The sequence below is a fragment of the Herpailurus yagouaroundi genome, unplaced genomic scaffold, assembly GCF_014898765.1.
Source record: "Herpailurus yagouaroundi ecotype Mexico unplaced genomic scaffold, PumYag 197, whole genome shotgun sequence".
In the NCBI taxonomy this organism is placed as follows: domain Eukaryota; kingdom Metazoa; phylum Chordata; class Mammalia; order Carnivora; family Felidae; genus Herpailurus; species Herpailurus yagouaroundi.
In genome coordinates, this window is record NW_024412428.1 from 5264448 (window position 1) to 5280860 (window position 16413).

General features: G+C 40.1%; 1 protein-coding gene and 1 long non-coding RNA gene across 2 annotated transcripts in view; one reads left to right on the forward strand and one right to left on the reverse strand.

The window, feature by feature from the left end:
- LOC121012754 (uncharacterized) overlaps window positions 1-16413 on the forward strand; it is a 128663-nt gene that overhangs the window by 96494 nt on the left and 15756 nt on the right. The gene's annotated exons all lie outside the window — the stretch shown is intronic.
- The window catches only part of LOC121012753 (phospholipid-transporting ATPase IB-like), a 219713-nt gene that overhangs the window by 68743 nt on the left and 134557 nt on the right, over window positions 1-16413 (reverse strand). The window lies entirely within an intron of this gene.

A 16413-nucleotide genomic window follows, 5' to 3' on the forward strand; every position in this document is an offset into this window, starting at 1 on the left:
GGCCCATAGTAATTACTCAGTAAATACTTTCGTGAATGTTAGATTAAACAAAAAATATATTTAAAAAATTCTTTATCTTGATAATAATCAGAAACAAAGAGATGTTTCCCACTTACTCTTGAAATATTTTGTTAACAATCATTATGCCAGCAACCGTATTAAATGAAAAGTACATGACCCTTTAAAAAGTTCTGGACCTTGTCAGGGAGGGAACGCTGTAACAGCAGATACAATAACATGAGAAAAATGGGGAAGTAGGGAGAAGTTTAAGAAGGAGAAAGGGGAGAAAAGGAGAGGAGAATAGGAAGACGGAAATGCATGAACTGTGTCCATTGAGAACTGAGAAGTGCTTTCAGAAAGACTCCTTGGATAAAGGACACTTGAAGCTCACCAGAATTTACAGGTTTCTGCTCCATTTGGTTTCAGTGCCTTTGCCAGTTTAACCGGGGATTCTTCACAAAGAGCAACAAGGCTCACTGAGCAAGTGCTCTTCACACCTCTGGGCCTCTTACGTTTGCTGTTGTCTCATTGGCCAAATCAAGTCACATGACCAACCCAGAATCGGCGTGGGTGGGTACACCAAAGTTGTGGCTACACCAACTGGGGGACATTTACTGTAACAATCTAACACAATATGCGACTCATGTAGATTTTCTAGAATTTTGTACAAAATATTGACAGCAACTAAATAAACATTACTTCTCTTTCAGTTCTTTTGTTTTGTTTTGTTTTTGACTCATTGCACTGGCTAGGACCTACATACGATGTTGAATCGAAGTGGTAAGAACGTCCATTCTTCTTGATCTTAGGGGAACAGGTTTTGCCATTAGGTATGATGTTAGCTGTAGGTTTTTCAGAGAAGCACTTTCTTAGTGCTTCTCAGAATGAGTGATAAATTCTCTCAAGTGTCTTTACTGCATTTGCTGAGATGATTATATGGTTCTTCCTTTTATATCTTTTTTTTTTTTAAGTTTTTTTTAGAGACAGCATGTGCCTGTGCAGAGGTGAGGGGCATAGTGGGGGAGAGGGAGAATCTTAAGCTGGCCCTGCGCTCAGCACAGAGGTCATAACCTGAGCAGAAATCAAGAGTCTGCCACTCAACTGACTGAGCCACCCAGGTGCCCCTTCCTTTTAAATCTTATAAAAAGGTGTATTACGCTGAATATTAAATAGTAAACCAAACTGCATTTCTGAGATAAATCCTAATTTGTCAAAAAGTTTTTTATATTGCTGGATTTGATTTGCTAGAATTTTTTGCATCTGCAATCTTGAGGGATATGGGATTGGAATATTCTATTCTATTTTGTCTGGTTTGATATCTGGGCAATACTGCATCATAAATGAGTTGGGGTATTTCCTCCTCCTCTCTTTTCTGGAAAAATTTGTCTATATTTGTTTTGTTAATACTTCTGAAGGTTTTCTTTAATATATGGGAAGGTTTTTAACTAAGAATTTAAAAATTTTTAATAGATATGGGGCTGTTACGGTTATCTATATCTTCTTGGGTGATATTTAGTAGTTTGTGTCTTTCAAGGAATTTGTCAATTTTATTCAAAATGTAAAATAGGTCATAAATATTCTTCATATTTGCTGTAGACCCCTCTACCATTCATTCCTAATATTGGTTAATTTCTGTCTTCTTTTTATAGTGTGCTTGATCAGTCTGAATAGAGATTTATCAACCTCATTTGTCTTGTTTTAAGAACCAGTTTTTACTGCCTTTTTTTTTTTTTTTTTTTTTTTTTTTTTTTTGCTTTACACTTATTTTAATCATGCTGTTTTCTTTTATGTTTATTTTGCTTTGTTATTCTGGACTTCTTTGAATCTTCCTTTTCTAGTTTCTTCAGGTTGGAGCTTGATGTTAGACCCTAAATTACTGGTATAAGCATTTAAAAAATGTAAGTGTTCTCTAAACACTGCTTTAGCTACATCTCACATAATTTGAAAATTTTTGTTTTATTTTTTCTGTTCAAAATATCTCCTAAATATTCCTGTGATTTCTTATGTGACCATGATGTATTTAGAAGTGTGTTCTTTAATTATCAAATATGTGGGTATTTTCCTAAGGAATTACTGTTATTCCTTTATTGTTTATTGTTACTGCTATGTAGTTTAAATCCACTGAGATCAAAAGAACATCTTCTATGTGATTTTAATCCTTTTCAATTTACTAAGACTTGCCTTATCACCCAGCATGTAGTCTATTGATGAATGTTTTATATGCAACTTGAGAAGATTGTGTATTTTGCTGTTGTTGAGTAGAATTTTCTATAAATGTCAAAGGAAAGTTCTTTCACTGAGGTATACTTGACTCCTGATGCTACATTAGTTATACAACATAGCAGTCAACAACTCTGTACATTATGCTGTGCTCACTTCAAGTGTAACCACCCCTTATCACCACACAGCACTATTATGATATCATTGACTGTATTCACTCTGCTGTACCTTTCATCCCATGACTTATTCATTCGTAACTGGAAGCCTGTATCTTCCACCCACCTTTATGCATTTTGCCCATCCCCCAGCCCTCTGACAACTACCAGATTATGCTCTGTATTCATGGATCTCTTTTGGCTTTGTTGCTGTTGTTAGTTTGTTCACTTGTTTTGTTTTTAGATTCCACATGTAAGTGAAGTCATGTGGTATTTGTCTTTCTCTGACTTACTTCACTGAGTATAATACCGGCTAGGTCCATCCGTGTTGTTACAAATGGCAAGATCACAGTCTTTTTTTTTTTATGACTGAGTAATATCCTTTTGTGGGTACATACATCATCTTTATCCGTTCATCTGTGGGTGGACACTTGGGTTGCTTCCACGTCTGGGTATTGTAAATAATGCCGCAACAAACATAGGGGTCCACATATCTTTCAGAATTAGTGTTTTCATTTCTTTGGGTAAATAACTAGTAGTAAAATTACTAGATCCTGTGATATTTTTATTTTTAATTTCTTGGGGACACTCTATACTTTTTTCCACAATGCTTGCACCCATTTAAATTCCTACTAATGGGGATTTCCCTATTGGTTCCCTTTCCTCCACATCCTTGCCAACACTTGTTATTCCCTGTCTTTTTGTTATTAGGCATTCTGATATGTGTGAGGTGATATCTCATTGTGGTTTTGATCTGCGTTTTCCTGATAATCACTAATGTTAAACATCTTTTAATGTTGTCTGTTGGCCATCCGCGTGTCTTCTTTGGAAAAATGTCTATTCAGGTCCTCTGCCCATTTTTTAATCAGATTTTTTTTATGTTGAGTTGTATAAATTCTTTACATATTCTGTATATTAATTCCTTATTGCAATGTCTTGCAAATATCTTCTAGGTTACCTTTTTGTTTTGTTAATGGTTTCTTTTGCTCTACATTTTATTTTGGTAGAGTCACAATAGCTTATTTTTCTTTTGTTCCCCTTGCCTGGAGAGATATATCCTTAAATATGTTGCTAAGCATGATGTCCAAGAAATTACTGCCTATGCTTTCTTTTAGGAACTTTATGGTTTCAGTTCTCACTTTTAGATCTTTAATCCACTTTGAGTTTTTGTGTATGGTGTTAAGAAAGTGGTCTAGTTTCATTCTTTTGCATGTAGCTGTCTTGAAAAGACTGTCTTTCTTCATTCTTGCCTCCTTCGTCGTAGATTAATTGGCCGTTTAAATGTGGATTTATTTCTGGGCTTTCTATCCTGTCCCATTGACCTACGTATCTGTGTACGTGCTGGTGCCATACTGTCTTGATTACTGTAGCTTTTCAGTATATCTTGAAATCTGGAATTTTTATGCCTCCAGCTTTGCTGTTCTTTCTCAATATTGCTTTGGCTGTTCAAGGTCTCTTGTAGGTCCATACAAATTGTAGGATTGTTTGTTCTAGTTCTGTGAAAAATGCTGTTGGTATTGATGGGGACTGCCTTGAATCCATAGATTGCTTTGGGTAGTCTGACATTCTAATGATATGAATTTTTCCAACCTATGAGCATGGTATATCTTTCCATTTCTTCGTGTCATCTTCAGTTTCTTTCATCAGTGACTCACAGTTTTCAGAGTATGGTTCTTTCATCTCATTAGCTAACTTTATTCTTAGATATTTTATTCCTTTTGGTACAGTGTAAATAGGATTATTTCCTTAATTTCTCTTTCTGCTACTTTATTATTTGTGTATAAAAACATATTTCTGTAGATTAATTTTGTATCCTACAACTCTACTGAATTCATTTATTCTAAAATTTTTTTTGGTGGCTTCTTTATAGAGTTTTTATGTATAGTGTTGTCATCGGTAAATAGTAACAGCTTTTCTTTCCATTTTCAATTTCTTATGCCTTTTGTTTCTTTTTCTTATATGATTATGTGGCTAGGACTTCCAGTACTATGTTGAATAAAAGCGGTTAGAGTGAACATCATCGTCATGTTGCTCGTCTTAGAGGAAAAGGTGTTTTTCACCATTGAGTATGACATATCAGGTGTGGGTGTGTCATACGTGGCCTTTGTTATGTTGATGTATGTTCCCTTTAAACACACTTGAGAATTTCTATCATGAATGATGTTGAATTTTGTTAAAATTTTTTTCTGTGTCTATTGAGATGGTCATATAATTTTATCCTTCGTTTTGTTAATATGATGTATGACATTGATTTGAAAATATTGAAACATCCTTGCATCCCTGGAATTAATCCCACTCAATCATGGTGAATAACTGTTTTAATGTATTGTTGAACATGGTTTGCTAATGTTTTATTAAATATTTTCATCTATGTTTATCAGGTGTATTGGTTTGTAGAGTTCTTTTTATGCAGTGTCTTTGTCTGTTTTTGGTATCCAGGTAATGCTGGCTCATAGAATGCATTTGGGAGCTTTCCTTCCTCTTGTTGGGATGGTTGGAGGAGAAAATTGTTTGGTAGAGTCTTTAAATGTTTGGTAGAGTGAATCCATCTAGTCCTAGACTTACTCGTTAGGAATTTTTGATTACTGATTCATTTTTTTTACTAGTACTGTGTTCAGAATTTCTATTTGTTCTTAATTCAGTTTTGAGAAGTTCTATATTTCTAGGAATTTATCCATTTCTTGTAGGTGGCCCAATTTGTTGGCATATAATTTCTCATAGTAGTCTCTTATAATCCTTTATATTTCTGTGGTGTTTATTACTTCTAATTTCTGATTTTATTCATTGGAGTCCTCTTTTTTCTTGATGATTCTGGCTGAAAGTTTATCAAATTTGTTTATTTTTTCAAAGAAGTAACTCTTGGTTTCCATGATCTTTTTTATGTATATATATGTATGTATATATATTTATTCTCTGTTTCACTTATTTTTTTTTTCTGTTCTTTATTATTTCTTTCCTTCTACTGACTTTGGACTTTGTTATTTTTCTGGGTCCATGACATGTAAGCTTAGATTGTTCATTAGAGATTTTTCTTATTTCTTGAGGTAGGTGTGTATGGTTAGAAATTTCCCTCTTTAGAACTTCTTTGCTGCATCCCAAAGATTTTGGACTATTGTGTTTTCATTTTCATTTGCTCCGTGTATTTTTTAAAAATGTTTTAATGTTTATTCACTTTTGAGAGAGACAGACAGAGCACAAGCAGGGGAGGGGCAGAGAGAGAGGGAGACACAGAATATGAAGCAGACTCCAGACTCCGAGCTGTCAGCACAGAGCCCAGTTGGGGCTCGAAATCACAAACTGCGAGATCATGACCTGAGCCAAAGTTGGATGCTTAACGAACTGAGCCACCCCGGGCATCCCATGCCTCCACGTATTTTTTAATTTTCCATTTGATTTCTTTCTTGACCTATTGGTTATTTAGTAGCATGTTGTTTAAAATCTATGGTTTGTGCTTTTTCCAAAGAGTTTTTTTCTTATAATTGATTTCTAGTGTCATACTATTATGGTTGGAAAAGATATTTGATATGATTTTAATCTTACTAAAATATGGAGACTTGTTTTGTGGTTTAATATATGATCTACCTAGGAAAATGTTCCATGTGCACTTGAAAAGAATGTGTATTCTGTTGTTTTTGGATGGAATGTTCTGTATGTATCTGTTGAGTCTATCTAGTCAAATGTGTCATTAAAGACCCTGTTTCTTATTGATTTTCTGCCTGAATGATCTATCTATTGATAGATAGAGTCTATCTATCGATAGATAAATGTGGTGTTAAAGTACCTACTATTATTGTGTTGCTGTTAGTTTCTCACTTTATGTATGTTAATATTTGCTTTATGTATTTAGGTGCTCCAATGTTGGGTGCATAGATATTTATAATTGTTATATCTTCTTCTTGGATTGATTCCTTTATCATTATGCAGTGCCTCTCTCTGTCTATTGTTACAGTCTTTATTTTAAAGTTTATTTAATCTGGGGCACCTGGGTGGCTCAGTCGGTTGAGCATCTGACTTCGGCTCAGGTCATGATCTCACGGTTCGTGGGTTCGGGCTCCACGTCAGGCTCTGTGCTGACAGCTCAGAGCCTGGAGCCTGCTTCGGATTCTGTGACTCCCTCTCTCTCTGCCCCTCCCCTGCTCACGCTCTGTCACTCTCTCTCTTTCAAAAATAAATAAACATTTAAAAAAAACACTTTAAAGTTCATTTAATCTAATATAAGTATTATGGCTTTTTTCCCCCCCGTACCATTTGCATGGTATGTTTTTCCATCTCTTCACTTTCAGTCTGTACGTGTTTAAGTCTGAACTTTCTTACAGGCAGCATATAGATGGGTCTTTTGTTTTGTTTTTATCACTTCCATTATCCCTTGTCTGTCTGTTTATTTATTTATTTTGAATATGAAATTTATTGTCAAATTGGTTTCCATATAAAACCTAGTACTCATCCCAATAGGTGCCCCCCTCAATGCCCATCACCCACTTTCCCCTCCCTCCTACCCCCCATCAACCCTCAGTGTATTCTCAGTTTTTAAGAGTCTCTTATGCTTTGGCTCCCTCCCTCTCTTTTTTTCCCCCATCCCCTTCCCCATGGTCTTCTGTTAAGTTTCTCAGGATCCACATAAGAGTGAAAACATATGGTATCTTTCTCTGTATGACTTATTTCACTTAGCATAACAATCTCCAGTTCCATCCACGTTGCTACAAAAGGCCATATTTCATTCTTTCTCATTGCTGCGTAGTATTCCATTGTGTATCTAAACCACAATTTCTTTATCCATTCATCAGTTGATGGACATTTAGGCTCTTTCCGTAATCTGGCTATTGTTGAAAGTGCTGCTATAAACATTGGGGTACAAGTGCTCCTATACATCAGCGCTCCTGTATCCCTTGGGTAAATTCCTAGCAGTGCTATTTCTGGGTCATAGGTTAAACCTATTTTTAAAGAATTTTTTTTTCAACGTTTATTTATTTTTGGGACAGAGAGAGACAGAGCATGAACGGGGGAGGGGCAGAGAGAGAGGGAGACACAGAATCGGAAACAGGCTCCAGGCTCAGAGCCATCAGCCCAGAGCCTGACGCGGGGCTCGAACTCCCGGACCACGAGATCGTGACCTGGCTGAAGTCGGATGCTTAACCGACTGCGCCACCCAGGCGCCCCAAACCTATTTTTAATTTTTTGAGGAACCTCCACACTGTCTTCCAGAGTGGCTGCACCAGTTTGCATTCCCACCAACCGTGCAAGAGGGTTCCAGTTTCTCCACATCCTCGCCAGCATCTATAGTCTCCTGATTTGTTCATTTTAGCCACTCTGACTGGTGTGAGATGATATCTCACTGTGGTTTTGATTTGTATTTCCCTGATGAGGAGTGATGTTGAGCATCTTTTCATGTGCCTGTTGGCCATCTGGATGTCTTCTTTAAAGAAGTGTCCATTCATGTCTTCTGCCCGTTTCTTCACTGGATTATTTGTTTTTCAGGTGAGGAGTTTGGTGAGTTCTTTAGATTTTGGATACTAGCCCTTTGTCTGATATGTCATTTGCAAATATCTTTTCCCATTCTATCTGTTGCCTTTTAGTTTTGTTGATTGTTTCCTTTGCAGTGCAGAAGCTTTTTATCTTCATGTGGTCCCAATAGTTCATTTTTGCTTTTAATTCCCTTGCCTTTGGAGATGTGTCGAGTAAGAAATTGCTGTGGCTGAGGTCAGAGAGGTTTTTTTTCCTGCTTTCTCCTCTAGGGATTTGATGGTTTCCTGTCTCACATTCAGGTCCTTCATCCATTTTGAGTTTATTTTTGTGAATGGTGTAAGAAAGTGGTCTAGTTTCATCCTTCTGCATGTCACTGTCCAGTTCTCCCAGCACCATTTGTTAGAGTCTTTTTTCCATTGGATATTTGTTCCTGCTCTGTCAAAGATTAGTTGGCCATACTTTTGTGGGTCCAGTTCTGGAATCGCTATTCCATTGGTCTATGTGTCTGCTGTTGTGCCAATACCGTGCTGTCTTGATGATTACAGCTTTGTAGTAGAGGCTAAAGTCTGGGATTGTGAGGCCTCCTGCTTTGGTCTTCTTCTTCTTCAATATTACTTTGGCTATTCGGGGTCTTTTGTGATTCCATACAAATTTTAGGATTGCTTGTTTCAGCTTCGAGAAGAATGCTGGTACAATATTGATTGGGATTGCACTGAATGTGTAGATTGCTTTGGGTATTATTGACATTTTAACAATATTTATTCTTCCAATCCATGAGCATGGAATGTTTTTCCATTTCTTTGTATCTTCTTCAATTTCCCTCATAAGCTTTGTATAGTTTTCAGCATACAGATCTTTTAAATCTTTGGTTAGGTTTATTCCTAGGTATTTCATGATTCTTGGTGCAATTGTGAATGGGATCAGTTTCTTTATTTGTCTTTCTGTTGCTTCATTATTAGTGTATAAGAATGCAACTGATTTATGTATATTGATTTTGTATCCTGCAACTTTGCTGAATTCATGTATCAATTCTAGCAGACTTTTGGTGGAGTCTATTGGATTTTCCGTGTATAATATCATGTCATCTGCAAAAAGTGAAAGCTTGACTTCCTCTTTGCCAATTTTGATGCCTTTGATTTCCTTTTGTTGTCTGATTGCTGATGCTAGAACTTCCAACACTATGTTAAACAACAGCGGTGAGAGTGGACATCCCTGTCGTGTTCCTGATCTCAGGGGGAAAGCCCTCAGATTTTCCCCATTGAGGATGTTATTAGCTGTGGGCTTTTCATAAATGGCTTTTATGATGTTTAAGTATGCTCCTTCTATCCCGACTTTCTCGAGGGCTTTTATTAAGAAAGGATGCTGCATTTTGTCATGCTTTTTCTGCATGAATAGACAGGATCATATGGTTCTTTTCATTTCTTTTATTAATGTGATGTATCACATGGATTGATTTGCGAATGTTGAACCAGCCCTGCAGCCTGGGAATGAATCCCACTTGATCATGGTGAATAATTCTTTTTATATGCTGTTGAATTCGATTTGCTAGTATCTTATTGAGAATTTTTGCATCCATATTCATCAGGGATATTGGCCTGTAGTTCTCTTTTTTTGCTGGGTGTGTGTCTGGTTTGGGAATCAAAGTAATGCTGGCTTCATAGAATGAGTCTGGAAGTTTTCCTTCCCTTTCTATTTTTTGGAATAGCTTGAGAAGGATAGGTATTATCTCTGCTTTAAATGTCTGGTAGAATTCCCCAAGGAAGCCATCTGGTCCTGGACTCCTATTTGTTGGGAGATTTTTGACAACTGATTAATTTCTTTGCTGGTTATGGGTCTGTTCAAGTTTTCTATTTCCTCCTGTTTGAGTTTTGGAAGTGTGTGGGTGTTTAGGAATTTGTCCATTTCTTCCAGGTTGTCCAGTTTGTTGGCATATAATTTTTCATAGTATTCCCTGATAATTGCTTGTATTTCGGAGGGATTGGTTGTAATAATTCCATTTTCATTCATGGTTTTATCTATTTGGGTCATCTCCCTTTTCTTTTTGAGAAGCCTGGCTAGAGGTTTATCAATTTTGTTTATTTTTTCAAAAAACCAACTCTTGGTTTCATTGATCTTCTCTACAGTTTTTTTAGATTCTATATTGTTTATTTCTGCTCTGATCTTTATTATTTCTCTTCTTCTGCTGGGTTTAGGCTGCCTTTGCTGTTCTGCTTCTATTTCCTTTAGATGTGCTGTTAGATTTTGTATTTGGGATTTCTCTTGTTTCTTGAGATAGGCCTGGATTGCAATGTATTTCCTCTCTGGACTGCTTTCACTGTATCCCAAAGCATTTGGATTGTTGTATTTCCTTTTTCATTTGTTTCCATATATTTTTTAATTTCTTCTCTAATTGCGTGGTTGACCCATTCATACTTTAGTAGGGTATTCTTTAACCTCCATGCTTTTGGAGGTTTTCCAAGACTTTTTCCTGTGGTTGATTTCAAGTTTCATAGCATTGTGGTCTGAAAGTATGCATGGTATGATCTCAATTCTTGTATACTTATGAAGGGCTGTTTTGTGACCCAGTATGTGATCTATCTTGGAGAATGTTCTGTGTGTACTCGAAGAAAGTGTATTCTGTTGCTTTGGGATGCAGAGTTCTAAATATATCTGTCAAGTCCATCTGATCCAGTGTATCATTTAGGGCCCTTGTTTCTTTATTGGTCCTGTGTCTAGATGATCTATCCATTGTTGTAAGTGGAGTATTAAAGTCCCCTGCAGTTACCATATTCTTATCAATAAGGTTGCTTATGTTTGTGATTAATTGTTTTATATATTTGGGGGCTCCCGTATTCGGCGCGTAGATATTTATAATTGTTAGCTCTTCCTGATGGATAGACCCTGTAATTATGATATAATGCCCTTCTTCATCTCTTGTTACAGCCTTTAATTTAAAGTCTAGTTTGTCTGATACAAGTATGGCTACTCCAGCTTTCTTTTGACTTCCAATAGCATGATAGATAGTTCTCCATCCCCTCACTTTCAATCTGAAGGTGTCCTCAGTTCTAAAATGAGTCTCTTGTGGACAGCAGATAGATGGGTCTTGTTTTTTTATCCATTCTGATATCCTATGTCTTTTGGTTGGAGCATTTAGTCTGTTTACATTCGGTGTTGTTATTGAAAGATATGGGTTTAGGGGCGCCTGGGTGGCGCAGTCGGTTAAGCGTCCGACTTCAGCCAGGTCACGATCTTGTGGTCTGTGAGTTCGAGCCCCGTGTCGGGCTCTGGGCTGATGGCTCAGAGCCTGGAGCCTGTTTCCAATTCTGTGTCTCCCTCTCTCTCTCTGCCCCTCCCCCGTTCATGCTCTGTCTCTCTCTGTCCCAAAAATAAACGTTGAAAAGAAAAAAAAAAGAAAGAAAGATATGGGTTTAGAGTCATTGTGATGTCTATAGGTTTCATGCTTGTAGTGATGTCTCTGGTACTTTGTGGTCCTTGCAACATTTACTCACAGAATCCCCTTAGGATCTCTTGTAGGGCTGTTTAGTGGTGATGAATTCCTTCAGTTTTTGTTTGGGAAGACCTTTATCTCTCCTTCTATTCTGAATGACAGACTTGCTGGATAAAGGATTCTCAGCTGCATATTTTTTCTGTTGATTTCCTGCCATTGAAGATTTCCTGCCATTCTTTTCTGGCCTGCCAAGTTTCAGTAGATAGGTCTGTCACTAGTCTTATCAGTCTCTCTTTATATGTTAGAGCATGTTTATCCCTAGCTGCTTTCAGAATTTTCTCCTTTTCCTTGTATTTTGCCAGTTTCACTATGATATGTCGTGCAGATGATCGATTCAAGTTACGTCTGAAGGGAGTTCTCTGTGCCTCTTGGATTTCAATGCCTTTTTCCTTCCCCAGATCAGGGAAATTCTCAGCTATGATTTGTTCAAGTACACCTTCAGCCCCTTTCTCTCTCTCTTACTCTTCTGGAATTCCTATTATACAGATATTATTCCATTTGATTGCATCATTTAGGTCTCTAATCCTCCCCTCATACTCATGGATTTTTTTATCTCTCTTTTTCTCAGCTTCCTCTTTTTCCATAATTTTATCTTCTAATTCACCTATTCTCTCCTCTGCCTCTTCAATCTGTGCTATGGCCGCCTCCATTTTATTTTGCACCTCATTTATAGCATGTTTTAGCTCCTCATGACTATTTCTTAGTCCCTTGATCTCTGTAGCAATAGATTCTCTGGTGTCCTCTATGCTTTTTTCAAGTCCAGCAATTAATTTTACAACTATTATTCTAAATTCCTGTTATGTTATATTGCTTAAATAGTTTTTGATCAATTCGTTAGCTGTCACTACTTCCTGGGGTTTCTTTTGAGGAGAATTCTTCTGTTTTGTCATTTTGGATAGTCCCTGGGGTGGCGTGGAACTGCAGGGCACTTCCCCTGTGCTGTCTGGAGTAACTTGTGTTGGTGGGCGGGGCCACAGTCACACCTGATGTCTGCCCCTAGCCCACCACTGGGGCCACAGTCAGACTGGTGTGTGCCTTCTCTTCCCCTCACCCAGGGGCAGGACTCACTGTGGAGTGGTGTGGCCTCTGCCTGGGCTGCTTGCACGCTGCCAGGCTTGTGGTGCCGCTTCGATGGGATCTGACCAAGGGCATATTAGCCAGGGTGGATCCTCAAGGTGCACAGGGGCGGGGGGGGCAGGCTCAGCTCGCTTTGCCGTGGGTGGTCCCCTGTGGGAGGGGCCCTGCAGCACCGGGAGGGAGGGAGGCAGGCCCGTGGGAGGGATGGATCCACAGAAGCACAGCATTGGGAGTTCGCGCAGCGCAAGCAAGTTCGGTGTCGGGAACTGGTTCCCTTTGGGATCCCGGCTGGGGGATGGGCGAGGGAGATGGCGCTTCCCAGCGCCTTTGTTCCCCACCAAGCTGAGCTCTGTCATCCGGGGCTCAACAACTCTCCCTCCCGGTGTCCTCTCACCCTCCCCAGTCTCCGAGAGCAGAGCTGTTCACTTTTACCATTCCGGATGTTAAGTCCCGCTGGCTGTCAGAACACGCTCTGTCCCGCCCCTCCGCTTTGGCAAGCCAGACCCGGGGGCTCTGCCTTGCCGGGCGGTCTGGCCGCCCCTCCCCCACCCCGGCTCCCTCCCGCCAGTCCGTGGAGCGCGCACCGCCTCTCCGCCCTTCCTACCCTCTTCCGTGGGCCTCTGGTCTACGCTTGGCTCCGGAGAGTCCGTTCTGCTAGTCTTCCAGCAGTTTTCTGGGTTATGTGGGCAGATGTGGGTGGAATCTAAGCAATCAGGACGAGGTGAGCCCAGTGGCCTCCTATGCCGCCAACTTCCCTTGAATCTCCCCATGTCTGTTTTTAGATTTTACTTAAATCCAGGGGTGCCCTGGTGGCTCAGTCGGTTAAATGTTCAACTTTGGCTCAGGTCATGATCTCACGTTGGTGGGTTCAAGCCCCACACTGGGTTCTGTGCTGACAGCACAGAGCCTGGAGCCTGCTTTGCATTCTGTGTCTCCCTCTCTTTTTGCTCCTCCCTTATTCATGCTCTGTCTCTCTCTCTCAAAAATAAATAAAAGTTAAAAAAAATTAAATTTTGTTTAAGTCCAAGTTAGTTAACATTATTATAATGGTTTCAGGGTAGAATTTAGTGATTCATCACTTACATATAACACCCAGTGCTCATCCCAACAAGTGCTCTCCTTAATGCCCCTCACTCATTTAGCCCATCTCCTCACCCAACACCACTCCAGCGGCCCTCAGTTTGTTCTCTGTATTTAAGAGTCTCATGGTTTGTCTCCCTCTCTGTTTTTAATCTTATTTTTCCTTCCGTTTCCCTATGTTCGTCTGTTTTGTTCCTTAAATTCCACATAGGAGTGAAATCATATGGTATCTATCTTTTCTTGTGGGCATTTAGACCATTTACATTTAAAGTAATTATTGATAGGTATGTACATATTGCCATTTTGCTCATTGTTTTCTGAATTTTTTTTTTGTAGTTCTCTGTTCCTTTCTACTTCCCTTGTTCTGTTTTCTTGTGATTGATGACTTTGTTTAGCATTATATTTGATTTTTTTTCTCTTTATTTCGTGTGTATGTATTATAGGTTTTTGGTTTGTGGTTACCATGAGGTTTGAATATAACTTCCCTAGGTATATAGGAATCTGTATTAAAATGATGGTTACTTACACTTGAAGACATTGTAAAGGAATTTCGTTTTTTCTCCCCCCTCCACATTTGATGTGTATGTTATATTTTGCATCTTTTTGTGAGTCCTCTTTTTAGATATAATTAGTTTTATTTCTTTGGTCTTTAACCTCAATACAAGATTTACAAGCGATTGTTCTACTACCTTTACTGAATGTTTGCTTTTACCCGTGAAATATTTTCTTTTATAATCTTCTTCTAATTATGGCGTTTTCTTTTCCACACGATTGTAGGTTTTTTCCTTTCGGCGCTTTGAGTTTCTCATGTCACTTTGTGTTACGTGCAATTTCTCCTGAAAAATCAGCTGTTAGACTTATGGAATTTCCCTTGTACAAACTAGTTGCTCTCCTCTTACTGCTTTTAAAACTCTGTGTCTTCGGGCACCTGGGTGGTTCAGACGGTTAAGTATCTGACTTTGGCTCAGGTCATGATCTCACGGTTTGTGAGTTCGAGCCCCACGTCCGGCTGTGTGCTGACAGCTCAGAGCCTAGATTCTGCCTCAGATTCTGGGTCTCCCTCTCCGCCTCTCCCCTGCTTGCACTCTGTCTCTCTCTCTCAAAAATAAACACACATTAGAAAATTAAAAAAAAACTCTCTGTCTTTAATCTTCGACATTTTAGTTATTAGTGTCGTGTCGTAGACCTCCCTGGTTTCACTGGAACTCTCTGCTTCCTGAACCTAGATGTCTAGTTCCTTTCCCAAGTCGGGATTTTTTGCCTCTTATTTCTTCCCATAAGTTTTCTGCCCTTTTCTCTCTTCTCCTTCTGGGACCCCTATAATGTGAATGCTTTTTCACTTGATACTGTCCAAGAGATCCCTGAAGCTATCCTCATTTTTAGAAACTCTTCTGTCTTTTTGCTGTTCGGGGTGCTCTCCGTTACCCTGCCTTCCAGGTCACTGGTCTGTTATTCTCTCCCTCCAATCTGTTGTTGATTCCCTCTGGTGTATTTGTCAGTCACTGTATTATGAAGAACCTCATTGGTTCTTTTTTATGTTTTCTATCTCTTGATGTTCTCACTGAGTTCAACCGCTCTTCTCTCCAATCTGGTGGGCATGTATTTGAGCATAACTTTGAACCTTTTTTTTTAAATTCTGAGAGAGAGAGAGAGAGAGAGAGAGAGAGAGAGAGAGACTGCCTGTGAGTGGGAAGGGGCAGGGAGAGAGAGCGAGTTCCAAGCAGACTCTGAGCTGTCAGCACAGAGCTCAGTGTGGGGCTTCAACTCCCAAACCATGAGATCATGACCTGAGCTGAAATCAAGAGTCAGATGCTTAACTGAGCCACCCAGGTGCCTCTACTTTGAATCCTTTATTGGCTATCTCCCTTTCGTTTAGTTCTTTCTCTGAGGTTTTTGTTTTGTTATTTCATTTGGAGCGTATTCCTCTGCTTCTGTATTTTACTTGACTTTCTGTGTTTGTCTTTGTCAATTAGGTAGAATAGCCATTTCTCCTAAACCTGAAGGGATGGTCTTGTGTCTGGCTGTCCCCCGTGTAGATTGTGTGTGCCTGGTGACTTTGGCTGGCAGGAGCCGTGGCTGGCGCGGGATGGAGTCCCGCATGACTCCACACTGGGGCTGCCCTGATAAAATAGATGAAGCTGAAATGGGATTGGGCTGGAGTGATCCTGGGCTCTTGGCACAGAGGGTGTCCTGGCAGGACGGCTGAAGCTGAGGTGAGTGCAAGGCAGGACCTGAGGCTTTCTGCACTGAGGGTACCATGGCAAGACAGCGAAAGCTGACGTGGGCTTGGGCTGGGGTAGTCCCAGGACTCTTCACGCGGAGGGGCCCCTGGCAGGATGACTGAAGCCGTAGTGTGTGCAGGCCTGGGGCCCAGGGCTCTCCACACAGAAGGAACCCTGGCAGGACAGCTGCAGGTGAGGTGAGTGCAATCTGGGTGTCTCAAAGCGCTCACTGGAAGGGGCCCACGCCCCGTGGGGTGGCTGGCGCTGAGGTGGGCGTGGGCAAGAGGATCCCAGGGCTCTCTGCAGAGTGGACACCGTGGCAGGGCCGCTGGAGCTGAGGCAGGATTCAGGCCAGAGGGGCCTACGGACACTGCGCAGGGGGTGCCCGGGAAGTCCTGTGGGCCTCGTGTGTCTCATGGTGCTTGGTGCCTCTGTCACCTTGGTGGGGTGACTGGTGCCGGTGTAGACTGATGTCCCAGGGCTCATGGAGGCGGTCGGCTGGCTTGGGCACCAGACCCTGCTCATTCAGGAGAGGTTAAGCCACTGAAGGCAAGAGTCCATTTACTTAACTTGCCATTTAATTATATCAAGATCTGCTTCATTTCTCCTTAGTTTCTAATAAGCTGTGTTATTAGATTGTTACATAGTTCGGATTCTTAGGATTTCTCATTATTGGGATAATTACAGTGTAATTATAAACGTGGTTCAG